The 21,595-nt window shown below is 45.4% G+C and overlaps 1 protein-coding gene across 3 annotated transcripts in view; it reads right to left on the minus strand.

Annotated features, from left to right (window-relative positions):
- Window positions 1–20,625, minus strand: part of LOC137618723 (zinc finger protein 665-like) — a 78,909-nt gene extending 58,284 nt beyond the window's left edge. For 2 of the 3 annotated variants that reach the window (XM_068348888.1, XM_068348890.1), the window contains exons 1-2: window positions 20,513–20,616; window positions 12,041–12,106 (exon numbers count right to left, since the gene is read on the minus strand). The gene's annotated coding sequence lies outside the window, so the exon portion shown is untranslated. Of the gene's footprint in view, window positions 1–12,040; window positions 12,107–20,512 lie in introns of all 3 variants that reach the window. The other variant, XM_068348889.1, reaches the window with a different exon arrangement.
- Window positions 20,626–21,595: the final 970 nt, after the last annotated feature.

Genomic DNA, 21,595 nt, shown 5'->3' on the forward strand with positions numbered 1-21,595 from the left:
GCCGAGACTGAGCTTTTCCTCCCTGAGGTACAAAAGGAAGTCCGCCACTAAAGGAAGAGGGATCGAGCAGAGACACGCCTTGCCCTCTACACCAAGCTGCAAACACTCTTCATCTTGCTTGGTAGAGGTTTGTGGAAGATTGGTGTAGGTGCCTGGACACGTGCTCAGCCACTCTCTCTGAAAAGTGACTGGACAGCCTCCAGGCGTGAAGCTTCAGCAAGGGAATTCTCCCGTGAGGGACACCACTGTGTAGCTGCGTCAGCAGAAGGTGTTCCAGAGGAAGAAACCTTGGAACCTGAACCAGAAGGGAAAGAAGGTCTGCGTACCATTCTCTACTTGGCCATGCTGGAGCTATTAGGGTTAGATTGTAGTTCCGGGAGGCCCTGAGTTTGTTCATCACCCTTCTCAGCAGGCAAAAGGGTGGAAAGGCGTATGCATCCAGATTGTCCCAAGAATGTTGAAGGGTGTCCTGGAGCGCTGCCTGATGATCTGGAACTGAAGAACTGTAGCGGGGAAGCTTCGCATTCAGAGAAGTGGCGAACAGGTCTATTGTGGGGAAACCCCACAAAGCTATTACTGCCTTCGCTACACGAAGATCCAAAGACCATTCGCCACTTAACACTTGGTGATGTCTGCTTAGCTGATCCGCCACAATGTTTCTCCGACCCGGAATAAACCTAGCTGTGAGAGAAATGTCGTGACCTTCCGCCCCCTGGCAAATCTGTACTGCTAGAAGACAGAGATCTCTTGCCAGAGTACCCCCTTGCTTGTTGATATACGAGACGGTCGTGGAGTTGTCGCTCATCAGCACCACCCCTCATCCTTGTAGATCTTCTAAAAAAGTATTTTAGGCCTTTCCAGGCAGCTAACAATTCCAGGTGATTTATATGGACAGTTTGCTCTACTGGAGACCAGTCTCCTGATGCTAACTTCGGGGCTAGGCGGGAGCCCAAGCCTCGTAGCGACACGTCCGAAAAGGTTTAACTTTGGATTGGGGCTTTGGAGAGGAATGTCCGTCTGGGTATTCTCTCTGGCTGACCACCACTGAAGATCTTGTATCACAAGAGCTGGAACCTCCACTGGCAAGAATGGGGAATCGCTCTTTTGAGATCAATGGGTCTTCAGATGCCACTGGAGACTTTGCATTCTTGATCTTCCACCTGAACCTAGTTTTTCCAGGGAGGAAAGATGGCCCAGAAGACTGCCACAAAATGGCTGGGGGAGGCAGTGGAGACAAGAGTTGGCCGATGAACTGTTCCAGTCTCAGAAATCTGTCTTCCGAAGGGAACACTCTCCCTACCTGGGTGTTGATGGACATCCTCAGATAGTTCATGACTTGAGTCAGAATCAAGCAAGATTTCTCTACATTTACAAGAATCCCCAGATCCTTGCAAAGGTCGAGAAGCCTCCTCAGGTGATCCAGATCTTGTTTCCTGGACGAGGCCAGGAGTAGCCAATCGTCCAGATACCTTAGCAGGCGTATCCCATGCTTGTGTGCCCAGGAGGATACGAGTTTGAAAACCCTTGTAAACATCTGTGGGGCGGTCGAGCGACCGAAGCAGAGTACTTTTGAATTCGAAGCTTCGACCCTGAACCACAAAGCACAGGAATTTCCAAGCTGAGTGATGGATTGGTACTTGAAAATATGCATCTTTCAAGTCCACAAATGCCATAAAGTCTCCTGGACGCAGCGCTTAGTCACGGAGGCTGCTGTCTCCATTTTGAATGGAGTCTGCATCACAAACTGATTTAAGGTTGAGAGATCAATTATTGGTCTCCAACCCCCCAAGGCTTTCTCTACCAGAAAGAGGCAACTGAAAAACCCCGGGGAGGTGTTGGGGACCTGATGGATGGCGCCCTTCAGAAGCATGCTCTGGATTTCCTGAGCTAGGGCCTGCAGTTTTCCGTGATCCCGAGGGACCTGGGTGGACAAGATCGGAGGAGGAATTAGAGGAGGAGAGCCTATGAAGGGGATGCGGTACCCCCATAGCTTTCCACCTCCTCCAACTCCCCTGCAGGCAGCCCCCTACGCACTGGAAGGGGGGAACCGAGACCCTATTTCTGTCTAGGGTTCCTCCCTCTGCCTTTAGTCTTGGGAGGAGCCGACTTTCCTCTGCCCATAGGATTGGCTACAAAGGAGGGGCGGCTAAAGATCTTAGCTGGAAGTGGAGCCGCGATTGTGGTCTTAGGTTGTGGAGTTGGCTGCTGCTGCATTGTGCGAAAGGAAGCAGTCTTTTGCATCCTGGTGTCCTGCGTCTCTTTCCTCCTAGTATCTAAAGTAGAGGAAACTGCTTGCTTAGAAAAGAGAAGACGTTGTAGAGGATCCGAGTTTCTCAAATCTGTTCTCTCAGCCTTACCGATGCTCCTATGAAGTCTGGAAACTACTGATTCCCTCCTATTGAGAACCCAATTGCCCCACATGGTCGCTGTTGTAGTGGTTAGGAAGTCCGTTGTCTTGGCCCCATCAGCCAGGACTTCCTGTAGGGACTGCATGGACAGGTCCTCGTGACTCGCGAGGTAGCCGACTGTGCCAGACCACGTGTCAAACCAAGATAAAGCCTCCAGAAGGGACATTGGAGTCGCTTCCATTGCTGAGGCTTCTGTGGCTGAGAAAGAGACTGGAAGAGTAGAGAGTCTCTCCGAGGAGCAGCCAGGTGTGAGCCTCGCCGTGAGGGGACCCAAGGTCAGAGGAGAAGGGTTGGCATCTCTGACCTTGTTAAAGTGCTTTTGCCTCAAAAACGGATATTACAAAAGTTTACGGGATCCCTGAGACTTATGGGAACCCGTTTCTCCCGAGACTGCCTGTGAGACCTTCCTCAGACAGCCTGCAGTGTGAACAGACCTGGGAAGTTCAATTCTGGCCTTAGGGTTTGGTGGAGGACAACATAGCTTATTTAAGGCTGGAGCGTCAAGAGGTCGAGGAGAGGGATGCAAATTGCCGAAGCCTGAGATATTACACATAGTTATTTGAGCCCTTAAATAGGAGGACTCCAAGTCCTTCGACAGCGGCTCTTCCGAGGAATCCTCAGGCTGCGCTAACTCCTCACGTGTTATTACAGTTGAAGTGGAGACGCGAGCAGTAGACAAACCTTTTGCCTTACCCCTCGCATCTTTCTCATTTGAAAGGGGAAGAGCAATAGAAGACGGAGTGTCTGGAGGTAACGCGAAGTAGGAGACCATGCTACCGTTGTTGCAGGGGAAGGCTGAGCGCTGGATAATGGTGCCACGAGCGCCTGACCTTGCGTGGATGTAGACAGTCTAGGAGAAGGCGACTGAATTATTGGAACTGACCTAGTAGAATTTGTTGAGATTCCTGTCTTTGAAAGGTCTGAAGGATAAGGTGAATTGATCAGCGATCTGGATTTTTCCCTCTGCTCTTAACCGAAGAGAAGAAGGGTTGAACCCCTGCGTCTTCTTCTGAGGTTTTTGAGAGGCTCATAATCCCTAACTCATTAGGAAGCAAGGGAACTAGGTGCAAGGTTGTCCTGTCTGAAATACAAGGGCGAGGAGATTGACCTAGCAAATGGATGACCGGAGACTTGCGAGATAGAAATCGAAGGGTGAGAGCGATCTTTCTCTGATGATAAGGAGCGAAAGCGAGGTGAAGCGCTCTTTCTGACTTTTCTAGAGCGATCGGAGACCCTCAAACTAATATGTGAAGGAGAGGGTACGAGATCAGGACGGGCTTTGCCCTTGGCCACGCTCCTGGCGCGATTAGATGAAAAATCGTGAGAAGAATCAGCAGGCGATTCTGAAGCCCGCAGTGGGAAGTGCTTCCCTTAGAGGAGCGCTTATTACGCTTTGAAGAGCTCTCTTGCGACGAAGAGCGAGAACGTAATGTAGCGCTCTTTTTCTTGAAGCGCTTAGATGATCCCTCGCGAGAAGACGACGGCAGCGAGGCCGAACGATGACGAGAGGAAGCGCTCTTCTTAGGTTTGCGCCGAGAGCGCTTAGTCTTGAGGAGAGACAGAAGGCGAGGAAAAGCAAGAACAATGATGTATCTTCCTGTATTGCCTGTCTCTCCGGCGAGAATGTCTAGGCGAAGGACAGCGAGCTCTCCTTTTCCTCTTCTCTCCCTCCCTCCTAGCCTCCGAAGAGGGCAAGGACGATGACAAGGAGGAGGAGGAGGTACTGCGATGTTTGCGCTTGTGACGCTGTGATATTGTAGAAACGCAAACAGTGTGAGAAGTAGGCACCCCAGGAGCTGAAGTTACTACATCCACTGAAACTTCTGCGGGCGACGACTGAGTTGACGGGAGGTAGGCGAGGTCCGGAACTCCGGAGGCTTCCAAAACAGAAGGAACCTGAGGCACAACCTTATCCTCGAGGAACTGATTCCAAACTTCTTCCGAAGGAGAAACAGGAAGTCCAAGGGAAGGCCATACCGCTCGTACATGATCTGGAATGGAAGCGGTAACGGAGACATTCCCGGTGGCGGAAAACATTGCCTCACTAGGGGAGGCAACGGGATCCGCCTGACCAAGAGGAATACAGTAGGGGTTAAATCAATGGTGCCACTCCTCCTTGACTTCCCCCCAGAGGAGGGCGGCAAGGAAGAGTCCGAAGGGAGAGAACGAGAGGCCGTAGAAGAGGCCCGAGACTCCTTACCTTTTGACGGCGAACCTGGAGGTAATGAGTCCATCTTGGATTTCTTTTTCTTCCTCTTCCCGAACTTCTCCCACTGAGAAGGTGACCACTCTCTGCATCCTTGGTAGGGGGAGCCTTCAGAGCACCTACGACCTCTGCACCTAGGGTATAGGGAATGAGGATCCACCTCCAGCGGCAACATAAAGGTGCCACAGGATTTCGGGGGTACCTAGGGACACTTCCTCATAATTGAGGACATCACATCCAACAAAGAAAAAGAATTAATCAAAAGCACAAAAAAGAAAGGCTAGTCTGCCAGTCAAACAAAAGCAGGAGCAGCAGTGTTACCACTGCAACGGCTAGAATTTGATTGCAGGTAAACAGTAGCTACTGACCGGCGGTTCCCCACCTGTAACAGGTAGATATATAACTGTTCGTTCGTTAACGACCTTGTTAAGGATTTTCTACTGTATTTTCCAGCTCGTACTAAAATATAGTAAAGAATGAGGCTTTGTATCAGCATAGGAACAAACATAAGTTAAAATGTTATTTTGATTATAAAATAAATTTTTGAATATACTTACCCGGTGATTATATAGCTGCAACTCTGTTGCTCGACAGACAACTCTACGGTAAAAACTCGCCAGCGATCGCTACACAGGTTGCGGGTGTGCCCAACAGCGCCATCTGTCGACCAGATACCCAGTTCTCAATGTAAACAAAGACTCAATTTTTTCCTCGTCCCACTGCGTCTCTATTGGGGAGGAAGGGAGGGTCATTTAATTTATAATCACCGGGTAAGTATATTCAAAAATTTATTTTATAATCAAAATAACATTTTTCAATATTTAACTTAGCCGGTGATTATATAGCTGATTCACACCCAGGGGGTGGGTAGAGACCAGTAATATATGTTTACACTTTTATGAGCTAAGAGTTTTTATTTCATTTTAGAAGTTATCAAAATAACAAAAACAAAATAAATAGGTACCTGGTAAGGAAGTCGACTTGAACAATTACTCTGCCTTTTAAGTACGTCTTCCTTACGGAGCCTCGCGATCCTCTTAGGATGCTGATCGACCCCTAGGATCTGAAGTATCAAGGGTTGCAACCCATACAACAGGACCTCATCAAAACCCCTAATCTAGGCGCTCTCAAGAAATGACTTTGACCACCCGCCAAATCAACCAGGATGCGAAAGGCTTCTTAGCCTTCCGGACAACCCAAAAAAACAACAATAAAAACATTTCAAGAGAAAGATTAAAAGGGTATGGAATTAGGGAATTGTAGTGGTTGAGCCCTCACCCACTACTGCACTCGCTGCTACGAATGGTCCCAGTGTGTAGCAGTCCTCGTAAAGAGACTGGACATCCTTTAGATAAAAAGACGCAAACACTGACTTGCTTCTCCAATAGGTTGCGTCCATTATACTTCGCAGAGATCTATTTTGCTTAAAGGCCACGGAAGTTGCGACAGCTCTAACTTCGTGTGTCCTCACCTTCAGTAATGCTTGGTCTTCCTCACTCAGATGGGAATGAGCTTCTCGTATTAACAGTCTGATAAAATAGGATAAAGCATTCTTTGACATAGGCAAAGATGGTTTCTTAACTGAACACCATAAAGCTTCAGATTGGCCTCGTAAAGGTTTAGTTCGTTTTAAATAGAACTTAAGAGCTCTCACAGGGCATAAGACTCTTTCTAGTTCATTGCCTACCATATTCGATAAGCTGGGAATATCGAACGATTTCGGCCAAGGTCGAGAAGGCAGCTCATTTTTGGCTAGAAAACCAAGTTGTAGCGAACATGTAGCTTTTTCTGACGAAAATCCGATGTTCTTGCTGAAGGCATGAATCTCACTGACTCTTTTAGCTGTGGCTAAGCATACTAGGAAAAGTGTCTTTAAGGTGAGATCTTTCAGGGAGGCTGATTGTAGCGGCTCAAACCTGTCTGACATGAGGAATCTTAGTACCACGTCTAAATTCCAACCAGGTGTAACCAAACGACGCTCCTTCGTGGTCTCAAAAGACTTAAGGAGGTCCTGTAGATCTTTATTGTTGGAAAGATCTAAGCCTCTATGCCGGAAGACCGATGCCAACATGCTTCTGTAGCCCTTGATAGTGGGAGCTGAAAGTGATCGTTCTTTTCTCAGGTATAAGAGAAAGTCAGCTATTTGAGCTACAGAGGTACTGGTCGAGGATACAGATACTGACTTGCACCAGTTTCGGAAGACTTCCCACTTCGATTGGTAGACTCTAAGGGTGGATGTTCTCCTTGCTCTAGCAATCGCACTGGCTGCCTCCTTCGAAAAGCCTCTAGCTCTCGAGAGTCTTTCGATAGTCTGAAGACAGTCAGACGAAGAGCGTGGAGGCTTTGGTGTACCTTCTTTATGTGTGGCTGACGTAGAAGGTCCACCCTTAGAGGAAGACTTCTGGGAACGTCTACTAGCCATCGAAGTACCTCGGTGAACCATTCTCTCGCGGGCCAGAGGGGAGCAACTAGCGTCAACCTTGTCCCTTCGTGAGAGGCGAACTTCTGCAGTACCTTGTTGACAATCTTGAACGGTGGGAATGCGTATAGATCTAGATGCGACCAATCTAGGAGAAAGGCATCTATATGTATTGCTGCTGGGTCCGGGATTGGAGAGCAATATATTGGGAGTCTCTTGGTCATCGAGGTTGCAAAGAGATCTATGGTTGGTTGGCCCCAAGTGGCCCAAAGTCTCTTGCATACATCCTTGTGGAGGGTCCATTCCGTTGGAATTACTTGCCCCTTCCGACTGAGACAATCTGCCATGACATTCAAGTTGCCTTGGATGAACCTCGTTACTAGTGATATGTTTTGACCTTTTGACCAGATGAGCAGGTCCCTTGCGATCTCGTACAACGTCAGTGAGTGGGTCCCTCCTTGCTTGGAGATGTACGCCAAGGCAGTGGTGTTGTCCGAGTTCACTTCCACCACTTTGCCTCGAAGGAGAGACCTGAAGCTTTTCAAGGCCAGATGTACTGCCAGTAGCTCCTTGCAGTTGATATGCATGATCCTTTGACTCGAGTTCCACAGTCCGGAACATTCCCGACCGTCTAATGTCGCGCCCCAGCCTACGTCCGATGCGTCCGAGAAGAGAACGTGGTTGGGAGTCTGAACAGCCAGGGGAAGACCCTCTCTTAGGTTGATACTGTCCTTCCACCAAGTCAGGCAAGACTTCATCTTCTCGGAAATGGGGATCGAGACCGCTTCTAGCGTCTTGTCCTTTTTCCAGTGAAATGCTAGATGGTATTGAAGAGGACGGAGGTGTAGTCTTCCTAATGACACAAATTGTTCCAGGGATGATAGCGTCCCTACCAGACTCATCCACTTCCTGACTGAACATTGTTCCTTCTTCAGCATGTTCTGGATGCATAACTGGGCTTGGCTTATTCTGGGGGCCGACGGAAAAGCCCGAAAAGCTAGACTGTGAATCTCCATCCCTAAATACACAATAGTTTGGGATGGGACCAGTTGTGACTTTTCCATATTGACAAGGAGACCCAATTCCTTGGTCAGATCTAGAGTCCACTTTAGATCCTTCAGACAGCGACAACTGGATGAAGCTCTGAGAAGCCAGTCGTCCAAATAGAGGGAGGCTCGGATGTCCGATAAATGAAGGAATTTGGCTACATTCCTCATCAGCCTCGTAAACACAAGAGGAGCTGTGCTTAGGCCAAAGCACAGGGCTTGAAACTGGTAGACAACCTTTTCGAAAACGAATCTCAGAAAAGGTTGGTAGTCCGGGTGGATGGGGACGTGGAAGTAGGCGTCCCTTAGGTCTAAAGAGACCATCCAGTCTTCCCTTCTGACCGCTGCTAAGACTGACTTTGTGGTCTCCATGGAGAACGTCTGCTTTGTGACAAAGACATTCAGAGCACTGACGTCTAGCACCGGCCTCCACCCTCCTGTCTTCTTCGGCACCAAGAAGAGTCGGTTGTAGAATCCCGGAGTTTGAAGGTCCGAGACTTTGACCACCGCTCCCTTCTCTAGTAAAAGAGACACTTCCTGTTTCAAGGCTCGTCTCTTGTCTTCCTCTCTGTACTTGGGAGAGAGATCGATGGGAGACGTTGCTAGAGGGGGTTTCAGTACAAAAGGGATCTTGTACCCCTCTCTGAGCAACTTCACAGATTGTGCATCTGCGCCTCTCTTTTCCCAGGTCTGCCAGAAGTTCTTGAGTATGGCTCCCACTGCTGCCTGAAGATGCGGGCAGTCAGACTCTGCCCTTAAAGGACTTGGATCCTTTCTTCTTTCCTCGATTACCTTCGGCACGAGCACCTCCTCTGCTGGAGGCTCTGCCACGAAAGGGCGGAATAAAACGGGACGCTGGAGTGTCCATCCTTGGTCTAGCTGACAAGGTAGGCAAAGGGGTAGCTTTGCGAGCAGAGGACGCAACAAGATCGTGAGTGTCCTTCTGTATCAATGAAGCGGCTATTTCCTTAATCAGGTCTTCTGGAAAAAGGCACTTGGAAAGAGGAGCAAAAAGAAGCTCGGATCTCTGGCACTGTGTAACTCCAGCTGAAAGGAATGAGCATAGGTTTTCACGCTTTTTAAGGACTTCGGACATAAAAGATGCAGCAAGCTCATTAGACCCATCACGTACGGCCTTGTCCATGCAGGACATAATGAGCAAGGAAGTCTCTTTCTCTGTCGGAGAGATCTTTCTGCTTAGGGCTCCTAGACACCAGTCTAAGAAGTTAAAAACTTCGAAGGCCCTAAAGATACCTTTCAAAAGGTGGTCCAGGTCCGAAGATGACCAACATATCTTTGAGCGTCTCATGGCAAGGCGGCGGGGAGAGTCTACAAGACTTGAGAAGTCGCCCTGGGCAGAGGCAGGAACTCCCAAGCCGAGAACTTCTCCCGTGGCATACCAGACGCTCGATCTAGAAGAGAGTCTAGCAGGGGGAAATGCAAAGGCTGTCTTCCCTAAACTCTTCTTGGACTGCAACCATTCTCCTATCACCCGCAAAGCTCTCTTGGACGAGCGTGCGAGGACGAGTCTAGTAAAGGCAGGAGTGGTAGACGGCATGCCTAACACAAACTCTGACGGCGGAGAACGAGGAGCCACAGAAACAAACTGGTCCGGAAACAGCTCTTTGAAAATGGCCAAAACTTTCCTAAAGTCCAAAGAGGGTTGAGTAGACTTAGGTTCGTCCAAATCTGATTGTGGTTCATCTATGTGTGCAGCAACATCATCATCAGAAAGTCCCTCATCCGATAACTGATGAGGAAACGGCAACGGAGTAGGTAACGGCTGGTTCGCTGAGTCCGGTCGCACGGGTGCATGCGTGACTGAGCCGGACGCAACGTCATGGAACTGCTGCCCAGTCTGTGAGCTGGCAACAACCATGGCAGCGCGGGGACGCACAGCGTCTACTCCAGACTGTCTGGACTGATGTGGGTGCGCAGTGGAAACCACACTGGGTTGCGGAGGTTGACGCACCGCGTCAAAACAAAGCAACTCTGACGGTTGTTGAACCTCCCGAACGTCAACGGCAACCTCCGTGCGTCGCTTAACGTCAACATGCGGCTGGCAGATCACACTGGAACGCATGGGTGGAGGAACTCTCTCAACTGGTGTGCGTGAGAAGGTTACCTCAGCGTCCACAGGACGCACAACTGATCGTGTGGAAGGTTGTAGGCTAGGTACTGCACTAGCTGGTGCGGCAGCAACCTTCTCCGCACGAAAGTCCTGCATAAGAGACGTCAGTTTAGACTGCATGTCTTGCAGTAGAGACCACTTAGGGTCTACGGAAGCAGGTGCGGCGACAGACGGTGTTACTGTCTGAAGCGGTACCGCTTTGCCTCTCTTAGGCGGTGAGCAGTCATCGGATGACGGCAGCGAGTCCGAACTGACCCAGTGGACTTGCGCTGAAGGGACCGACTTGCGTTTTAACGGTCGTGAGACCTTGGTCCAGGGTTTCTTGCGAGAAACACCTTCCGAAGACGAGGTATAAATGGGCTCTCTCGTCTTAGTTAGGTAGGAGCGATCTTGGGTAGATACGCCCGATACCACGGAGGGAACGTCTGTTCGCTGATTAAAGCCTCTCGAACCCATTTGTCGTACGACATTGCTTCTCCCCTGGACTTGGGAGCTTGCAAGAGGTCCCGGACTAGGAGGACGACAGGCACGAACAGACGAACCCTCAAGCGCAACACTATCCACAACACTATCACTCGGCACTTTAGCACTTCCCACTGCACTTTTGCACTTAAGCTCCTTCACATCCGCCATGAGCTGATTACGGTCACTAGCAAGGGACTCAACTCTCTCACCCAGAGCCTGGATGGCACGCATCATATCAGCCATCGATGGTTCCTGAGTGCCAGGAGCGGGATTAGGAGCAACCACTACAGGGGAAGGAATAGGTTGTGGGGCATGAGGAGAGGATATATCAATAGAACGAGAAGAACTTCTCCTAACTCTATCTCTCTCTAGCCTACGTGTATACTTTTGAAATTCGATAAAATCGAATTCCGAAAGGCCAACGCACTCCTCACACCGATCTTCCAATTGACAGATTTTATCCCGACAATTGGAACAAACAGTGTGAGGGTCGATAGAAGCCTTCGGAAGACGCCTTGAACAGTCCCTAGCATTGCACTTCCTAAATTTGGGGACTTGTGAAGGGTCAGCCATTTTGAATTGGTCAAAGGGAAATTAAAAAAACTATCAAAAAGTCATCAACATAGAATCCGTTATCAAAAAGAGTTCAAGGATTTGTGTGAAGAGAAACCCTGCACAGCGAAAGCTCAAAACTAGAATAAAGTACTTCACCAATTAGATGTGAAAAAACTCCAGTTTAGCAACAGCGAGTAAGTACGTCTTGTCGACACCTCGACAGAGAGAAAATTGAGTCTTTGTTTACATTGAGAACTGGGTATCTGGTCGACAGATGGCGCTGTTGGGCACACCCGCAACCTGTGTAGCGATCGCTGGCGAGTTTTTACCGTAGAGTTGTCTGTCGAGCAACAGAGTTGCAGCTATATAATCACCGGCTAAGTTAAATATTGAAAAATGACAAAGATTAATGACAGTCCAAAATAGACGAGGAGGAATAGCGGCAACAAGCGCTCTCCCTCTGAGCCAAAGGTATAAGTGAACCACAGTCACAGGTGTGTGAGTGAGAGGGGTAGCTAGTCGCCCCCTAACCCACACTAACTAGTGGGATAGGTAGTTAACCCTCGCTAAAATTTTAATGGCTCGTCCTTTCAGCATCACAGAAAGTAATACCCCTATAGGCTAAATAGTGTAGGTTTGTATTCCAGTTCCAGAACAAATATTCATTGCATAACTTTGGGATTCTGGGAACATCAATAAAAATTTTGTACTGCACAAGCATAAAATGCTCACCACATATACAACCTGAATTACATTATGCGTCCAAAAACAACAGTTTCAAACTGAGGACCCTCCAAATGGGATAGATACCTAAACGTCTCTCGCAGCTGTTTGTGTGTGGGACACTCACCACTCCCCAGGCAGGTCCCAATACGTCTGAAAGTTGCAAAGAGAATTAATTTCCAAGGCTAAATTATGCAAATTAAGTAAAAAATGATATTTTAATTATAAAATAAATTCTTGAATATACTTACCCGGTGAATATATAATAGCTGCTACTCAGCGGCTCGACAGAAAACACACTAAAAAAACTCGCGAGCGATCGCTATGAAGGTTGCGGGTGTGCCCACCAGCGCCAACTATCGGCCAGATACCACTCTTGCATGTAAACAAACCCTTCAATTCTTCTCGTCCCGCTGCGTCTCTATTGGGGAGGAAGGGAGGGCCTTTAATTTATATATTCACCGGGTAAGTATATTCAAAAATTTATTTTATAATTAAAATATCATTTTTAAATATTTAACTTAGCCGGTGAATATATAATAGCTGATTCACACCCAAGGCGGTGGGTAGAGACCAGAGTTAATTAAGTTTACAGCGTATAAGCTAAGAGTTTTTGACAGTTATCAATATAACAAAACCAAAATATATAGGTACCTGGTAAGGAAGTTAACTTAGACGATCACTCTGCCTTATAAGTCTGTCTTCCTCACGAAGCCCAGCGATCCTCTTAGGATGCTGAAAGACTCCCAGGAGCTGAAGTATTAAGGGCTGCAACCCATACAACAGGACCTCATCAAACCCCTAATCTGGGCGCTCTCAAGAAATGACTTTGACCACCCGCCAAATCAACCAGGATGCGAAAGGCTTCTTAGCCTTCCGTACAACCCAAAAAACAATATTAAAAAACATTTCAAGAGACAGATTAAAAAGGATATTGGAATTAGGGTAATGTAGTGGTAGAACCCTCACCCACTACTGCACTCGCTGCAACGAATGGACCCAGTGTGTAGCAGTCCTCGTAAAGAGTCTGGACATCTTTTAAGTAAAATGACGCGAACACTGACTTGCTTCTCCAAAAAGTCGCGTCCATAATACTTTGCAGAGATTTATTTTGCTTGAAGGCCATGGAGGTTGCTATAGCTCTAACTTCGTGCTTCTTAACCTTAAGCAAACATCGGTCTTTCTCATTCAAGTGAGAATGAGCTTCTCGTATTAAAAAATCTGATAAAATATGACAAAGCATTCTTTGACATAGGCAATGAAGGTTTCTTAACTGAGCACCATAATGCCTCAGATTTACCTCGTAATGACTTAGTACGAGCTAAATAGAACTTAAGAGCTCTAACAGGACATAATACTCTTTCCAGTTCGTTGCCTACGATCTCTGATAAGCAAGGAATATCAAAAGATTTAGGCCAAGGACGAGAAGGCAGTTCATTTTTGGCCAGGAAACCAAGTTGAAGTGAACAAGTGGCTTTTTCTGTAGAAAAGCCGATGTTCTTACTGAAGGCATGAAGTTCACTGACCCTTTTAGCCGAAGCCAAGCACACTAGGAAAAGTGTCTTGAGGGTGAGATCCTTCAGGGAGGCTGAATGTAATGGCTCAAACCTGTCTGACATGAGGAACCTTAGGACCACGTCTAAGTTCCATCCAGGAGTTGCCAAACGACGTTCCTTAGAGGTCTCGAAAGACTTAAGGAGATCTTGGAGATCTTTATTGTTGGAAAGATCTAAGCCTCTATGTCGAAAGACCGAAGCCAACATGCTCCTGTAGCCCTTAATCGTGGGAGCTGAAAGGGAGCGAACCTTTCTCAGATGTAAAAGAAAATCTGCGATTTGGGCTACAGAGGTACTGGACGAGGACACAGATGCTGACTTGCACCCGTCTCGAAAGACTTCCCACTTCGACTGGTATACTCTAATGGTAGAAGCTCTCCTAGCTCTTGCAATCGCACTGGCTGCCTCCTTCGAAAAGCCTCGAGCTCTTGAGAGTCTTTCGATAGTCTGAAGGAAGTCAGACGAAGAGCGGGGAGGCTTTGATGGACATTCTTTACGTGGGGCTGACGTAACAGATCTACCCTTAGAGGAAGACTTCTTGGAAAGTCTACCAGCCATTGAAGAACCTCGGTGAACCACTCTCTCGCGGGCCAGAGGGTAGCAACCAACGTCAACCTTGTCCCTTCGTGAGAGGCGAACTTCTGCAGTACCTTGTTGACTATCTTGAATGGTGGGAATGCATATAAGTCCAGAAGAGACCAATCCAGTAGAAACGCATCTATGTGGATTGCTTCTGTATCTAGGACTGGAGAGCAATAGATTGGTAACCTTTTGGTCAACGAGGAGGCAAAGAGGTCTATGGTGGGTTGACCCCAAGTAGCCCAAAGACTCTTGCCCACGTCCTTGTGGAGGGTCCATTCCGTGGGTATCACCTGACCCCTCCGACTGAGACAGTCTGCCAAGACGTTCAAGTCCCCCTGGATGAATCTCGTCAACAGGGAGATGCCTCGATTTCTTGACCATAAGAGAAGGTCCCTTGCGATCTCGAGCAGCGTGAAGGATTGTGTGCCTCCTTGCTTGGAGATGTACGTGAAAGCTGTGGTGTTGTCTGAGTTGACCTCTACCACTTAGTTTCGAAGAAGCTTTCGAATATCATCAAGGCCAAGTGGACTGCTAATAGCTCCTTGCCGTTGATGTGCATGCTCTTCTGACTTGAGGTCCACAGACCCGAGCATTCCCGACCGTCCAGGGTCGCACCCCAACCCAAATCCGACGCGTCTGAGAACAACGCGTGGTTTGGGTTCTTGACTGCTAGGGATAGTCCCTCTCTCAGACTGATATTGCTGTCCCACCATTTCAGGCATGCCTTTACTGGTTCGGAGACTGGGAATGATACCTTCTCTAACGTCTTGTCCTAGTTCCAGTGAGAGGCTAGATGGAACCGGAGAGGCAGAAGGTGTAGTCTCCCTAGTGAGACAAACTGCTCCAGGGATGAGAGAGTCCCTACGAGACTGTTCCAACTCCTGACTGAATAAACGTTATCTTTTCAGCATTAGTTGGACTTCGAGCAGGGCTTGTTCTAATCGGTGGCAGACGGAAAAGCCCGAAAAAAAAAAAAAACTGGACTGCGAATCTCCATCCCAAAATATAGAATAATCTGGGATGGGATCAGTTGGGACTTTTAGGTTGACCAAAAGTCCCAACTCCCTGGCCAGACTCAACGTCCAATGTAGATCCTGCAGACAGCGAAGACTGGACGATGCTCTGAGAAGCCAGTCGTCCAAGTACAGGGAGGCTCGGATCCCCGATAGATGGAGGGATTTTGCCACATTCCTCATGAGCCTTGTAAACACGAGAGGAGCAGGACTGAGGCCAAAGCACAGGGCTCGAAACTGGTACCCCACATTCCTGTAAACAAACCTCAGAAACGGTTGGGAATCCGGGTGTATAGGAATGTGGAAGTACTGTATGCCTCCTGAAGGTCGAGAGAGACCATCCAGTCGCCTTCCATTAATGCTGTCAAGACAGCCTGGTAGACTTCATCGTGAAGTTTGTCTTGACAATGAACACATTGAGCGCACTTGCCTCTTACGTACTCCTGCAGTGAACATGGCTGCCAAATCATGGAGCCATCCCTGAGGGACTTGTTCCTGCAGAGAACGTGGCTGTCAGATCATTGGAGCCATCCCTGAAAGCCTTGTTTATGCATGACATAATTGTACAGCAAAACTTCAAACGCTCGAAAAAACTCCTAACAGGAGATGGTCTAGCTCTGAAGTAGACCATAAAATCTTGGAGCGTCTCATGGCCAGGCGCCAGGGAGAGTCTATGAGTGTCATATCAGACTCTCGCTCTATAAGCCAGCTTAAAAATAGGGAAAGCAAAGGCTGTCTCCCCCAAACTCCTCCTGGTGATAAACCAGTCGCCTAGCAAACGTAAAGCTCTCTTAGAAGAGCAAGAGAGCACTAGCTTATAAAAACAACAGCTTCGAAGTAGCTAGGCCTAGTGTAAACTCTGACGTTTAGGCGAACGAGGAGCAGCAGTTACAAAAAGATCCGGACAAAGATCCTTAAAAATCAGTATGATTTATTTAAAGTCCATAGAGAGCTAAGCATCTTTAGGCTCCTCTCCGTCTGACAGAGTCCTCAAGGGAATATCAGTAGGAGGGGGAACAGCAACTTCCTCATCTGAAGGAACCTTGTCCGACAATAGCCGAGTCTCAAGCAAGGGAGAGACCTGCCGAGGTGGCAATGCTTGACAAGCAGAGTCCACACGCACTGGTGCATTAGTAGCGGACCAGGACGCAACGTCATGTAACTGCTTAACAGTCTGTGAACTGTCAACAACAACAGGTGCGGGAGGACGCTCGGCGTCCACTCGAGACTGTTTTGACTGCCTTGTCTGAGCAGTCAAAACAACTCTAGACTGCGGTAGTTGACGCTCAGCGTCAAAACAAGTCAACTCCGCTGGTTGGCGAACGTCCTGAACGTCAACAGGAGCATTAGGAAGCAGCCTAACGTCCAAATGCGGCTGAAAGCCAACACGTGACCGCATCGAGTGAGGCTCTACATATCGTGACTGACGTGACTTAGCTACGCCAACGTCAACAGGACGCACAAAGGTTCGTTTGGGCGGCTGAAGGCCAGGATCTCGATGAGATAAACGGCTAGGATCAACGTGAACCTTATCGGCAGAATAGTCTTCCATAAGAGAGGCAAGCTTATTCTGCATGTCTTGCCGTACAACTCATTTAGGATCAACGGGAATGGTTGCGGTAAGAGACGAGGGTAACGTCTGTGACTGCAAAACCTTGCCTACAAAAAGACTCTCGGAGCCTGTGTTACGTTTTTGTTTAGGCGGCGAGCAGTCTTCCGATGACTGCATAGTGTCAGAGCTGTCCTAATAGTTAAAACCAGGACGCTGGACCTGTCCTGAAAGGACTGACTTTCGCTTAAAGGGCCTCGAAACCTTGTTCCACGGTTTCTTATGCGAAAAGCCTTCGGATGACGAGGAGAAAATCGTCTCTCTCGTCTAATGGTAGGGGCGATCTTGGTGAGATACGCCTGATACCATAGAGGGAACGTCTGTTCGCTGATCAAGGCCTCTCGAACCCATAAGTCGTACGACATTACTTCTTCCCTGGGCTTGGGAGCTTGCAAGAGGTCTCGGACTAGGCGAACGACAGGCACGAACAGACGAACCCTCGGTCGCAACACTGATAACACTTTGCGCAATATCACTTTATCACTACGATTTTCTGTTTTGCACTTATTTCACTGAAATCGAATTTTTTAACAATTCACATTAGGTATGAATAAAACGGATTTCTACCTGAAGCACGCAATTCTACCCTCATCAAAAGGTTATAATTGTGAAATCAGTCGTATAATGTAAGCACATTAAAACAAGCAAAAAAAAAAAAGTAAACATATTTTAAGATAAAAAGATCAGTGGCTGGGAAGGAGACTAAACACTAGTTCATTCAAAACTACGTTTTCAATCTCTCACCGTACAGTGCCTTGGGACGAGAATAAAAACTAAAAACGTTTTATCCTTTCTCCCCGTACAGAGACTAGGGACGAGAGTAAAAAGCTGACTCGAGAACAACGTTACTCGCTTGGGACGAGAATAAAGATCGGAACGTTCTCTCTCCTCTCTCTCTCTCCGTCTCTATCTCTCTCTCTCTCTCTCTATTGATTTTGCACCGAAGAGAAGAGCCCACTTACCTTTCGTCAATAAACAGGTTATTTGACCAAAGGAAAAAACTGAAAGGTTTTTCAATTAAAAAGTTCCTTTAAAATAGTATTTAAAACATTTAAGCTTTGAAAGAAAAATGAACAAAACATCAGAATCGATTTACTCTTTCTGCAAAGTGAAACCGTGATACTCTCTCTCTCTATCGTAACGATAGAGCGCAAACTGCGTAGCATAAATAAACTAAACGTTAGTTCATCTTTGAAACAGTACGAAGACTATTCAAAGAAAAACTTTCATAAAATATTTACTAAAAAATATTCATTTAATAAGTTTTAAATCATTTGCTCTGTAAAAGTTATTTACGATTGAAAAGGGCTCAACGTTGTTTAACTTCGGTTTCCAAGTTAGGACCGCCTACTCTCAGGAAAGGTCGCATATAAACAAATCATTAAAATTTATTTTGATGTTTATTATAAATGGAAAGCTAATCGAAGAGGCCTAATAAAGGCGGTTGAGATATAAAATATATAGAGGAAAATCTATAATTAATTTATAACGTGATAAGATAATTGCTAAAAGCCTAAAACACACTTCCGTCTAAGGGAAGGGTCGGCCATTTAAAAGTCAAAGAAAGTCCATACTCTCTCTCTTGTCATCAAAAATTAAATCTATCCAAAAACGAGTTCAAGATTTAAGATGAAGATAAAACACCTGCACTGCGAAAGCTCAAACCAAAATGAAGTACTTCACCAAATATGTTGAGAAAACTCCAGGTTCTACAGCGAGTATTGATACGTCTTGTCGTCAAGGTCGACAGAGAAGAATTGAAGGGTTTGTTTACATGCAAGAGTGGTATCTGGCCGATAGTTGGCGCTGGTGGGCACACCCGCAACCTTCATAGCGATCGCTCGCGAGTTTTTTTAGTGTGTTTTCTGTCGAGCCGCTGAGTAGCAGCTATTATATATTCACCGGCTAAGTTAAATATTTAAAATTGCTTTATATAAGAACTGTAATTAATTTAAAATATAGAATAACTTGCAGCATTTTTAGAAAGTTTGGTCACAGTTAAAAAGTTAGAAAACTAAGTAAAAACGTCTAAACCTTATTTTACATATCATTACCTAACCTAACCTTACCTTAACAACCTAACTCATTCTACACAAAACTAACCTAATTATTAAAGAAATGATATGCACCCATCCTGCTACAAACTACCCCATCAATTAGAAAAGAAATAATATAGTTGCCTTTATTTCAAGAAGATTTACCATTATCTTAATTGCATAAATTGATTTTCTTCACTTTATGAAGGTTGCTTCAACAATATTTCTTCCTCTCAGTAACATAAAATAAGAGCCTTTTTCAAGTAAATTGCAATAATTCACTCAGCAAAAATAAATAAAATGCTGGTACTATTATGGCATTTAAAATATTAGACTTAAATTGTCTGTAAATCACTGTACCTATTTTATGAAAGTGTTCAAATGCCCAAATAGGGATGGTTTAATTGAAGCCAATTTTACAATATAATAAATTATAGTACAGGGTTTATGTACTGTAGTTGGTTGTGACAAATGTAAACTTTTTTATTACTATACTTATCAACTAGATATTCATCATGGGACAAATTTTATTTATCTTTGTCTGAAATACAAGATTATGATTTAGTGTTACCTTGCTAGGAGAGAAGACGATTGGTTAGCAAATAAATGGTTGATGTAGTCTTAGGGTATGCTAAGGATACAGCGGTCGCAGAGGGGTGTAACACTACCCCAGGAGATAGGTAGGGAAGGATAAGGTTCCTGGGTTAGGTTAGGTTGGGAGCCTTAGGTTAGATGGTGTTTTCAAGTTTGTTTGCAATATAGAATGTGGTTTTTCGATTATAACTTTCGGAATTTAAAAATTGAAGTATATGAGTTTCCCAAAATCATTTGTATCAAGTAAGTTCAAAGTACGGAGCCTTTGTAGTTTGTTGGGACAGAAAGGGTGTACAATTCTAGAAATTAAATTAAAAACCACATTTGAAAAAGGAAACCTAACTTAAGGTTCGCCAACTAACCTAACCTGGGAGACGTAGCCTTACTTATCTACCGGGGGAGGGTTATACCCCCCTGCAAACCACCGCCTTAGCCCATCGTATCCTTAGCTTATCGAGTAAGTCACGACCCTGGGTTTGCTTCCCAACTGGCTTCATTTCTGACATAATATTTTGTAAATCATAAAACTATTCAAAATTAGTGTGAATCATGCACTAGGAGGAAGAACGTTTAGTTATGCTGCACCGAGACTCTTCATCGACCTTCCACTTGACGTCAAGAATAAAAAAAATGTGGCAGCTTTCAAGAAAAACCTGAAGACTTATCTCTTTGGAAAGTGTTATAATAGTGATCTGAAAACTATTAAGCCTGAATACAAATGCTAGCGAATAACTGAAAAGATACAGAGCAAAATATTAACTGGAAAGAAATTATTTTCACACACCAAAGCCCGCCTGAGCAGACTCTTAGTGTCTGATGGAGGGCGAGAAATAAATCCCTAAAAGTAAAAGTAGTATTCGCTCCCAAATCCACCAGGAACAATTACTCAGGAATATTGTGCTTAAGTATATATTTATCATTTTACTTATTTAACCATTCCGACCAAACCAACTACAAAGGCTGCCAACATGCAATAGAAGCCTTAAATAGGCCTTAGGACTAAATACACCTAAATCTCCCAGGCCTTAAATAGCTCTTTGTTTCAAAAACTCGTCCGTCATCGGCACTCCAATATAAGCCTAAATCAAGAACTCACATTCAGGGATAAAACTAGGGCGTTATACCGTGCTTTATTGCAATATATATCCTTATTATGGATAAAAAGTTACCTTAAATACCTCTTTAATTCATATATAATTAGATTTAAAGTAAATTTCCAATAATCCAAAGGCTTGTCGAACCCCAAGCGACTCGGACGCACGGTTTGTTTATTTACTTTTTGGTTTGGTGAATCAGCTGATTCCGATTGCATTTCATAATAAATTCTACCCATAAAAAAATTATAAAATATTTATTTGGAATAAAAAGCAGCAGATAATAATATAGAATTAAATTAAAATATAAAACAGATAAAATAATTTACTACAAAATAAAATTGTTAGGTTAACTTACTTATCGGATAAGTAATAAGTTGTCCAAAGCTGAATTTCTTAATTCCAAACAGATTCAACTATTGATTCGGAAGTTTTATTATTATTATTATTATTATTATTATTATTATTATTATTATTATTACTTGTTAAGCTACAATCCTAGTTGGAAAAGTAGGATGCTATAAGCCCAGGGACCCCAACAGGGAAAATAGCTCAGTGAGGAAAGGAAAAAAAGAAAAAGAATATTTTAAGAATGGCAATAACATTAAAATAAATATTTCCTATATAAACTATAAAAACTTTAACAAAACAAGAGAAAGATAAATTAGATAGAATAGAGTGCCCGAGTGTACCCTCAAGCAAGAGAACATTAACCCATGACAGTGGAAGACCATGGTACAGAGGCTATGGCACTACCAAAGATTAGAGAACACTGGTTTGATTTTGGAGTTTCCTTCTCCTAGAGGAGCCGCTGACCATAGCTAAAGAGTCTCTTCTACCCTTACCAAGAGGAAAGTAACCACTGAACAATTACAGTGCAGTAGTTAACCCCGTGAGTGAAGAATTGTTTGGTAATTTCAGTGTTGTCAGGTGTATGAGGAGAGAGGAGAATCTGTAAAGAATATGCCAGACTATTCGGTGTCTGTGTAGGCAAAGGAAAAGTGAACCGTAACCGGAGATAAAGATCGAATGTATTACTGTCTGGCCAGTCAAAGGACCCCATAACTCTCTAGTTTGAAATATAATTTCGAAATAATATCAATATATCATTTTTTTCAGAACGAAATTAAATCATATGGACTTACAGTTACTTATATG

This window comes from Palaemon carinicauda, chromosome 25, assembly GCF_036898095.1.
Source record: "Palaemon carinicauda isolate YSFRI2023 chromosome 25, ASM3689809v2, whole genome shotgun sequence".
Classification (NCBI taxonomy): domain Eukaryota; kingdom Metazoa; phylum Arthropoda; class Malacostraca; order Decapoda; family Palaemonidae; genus Palaemon; species Palaemon carinicauda.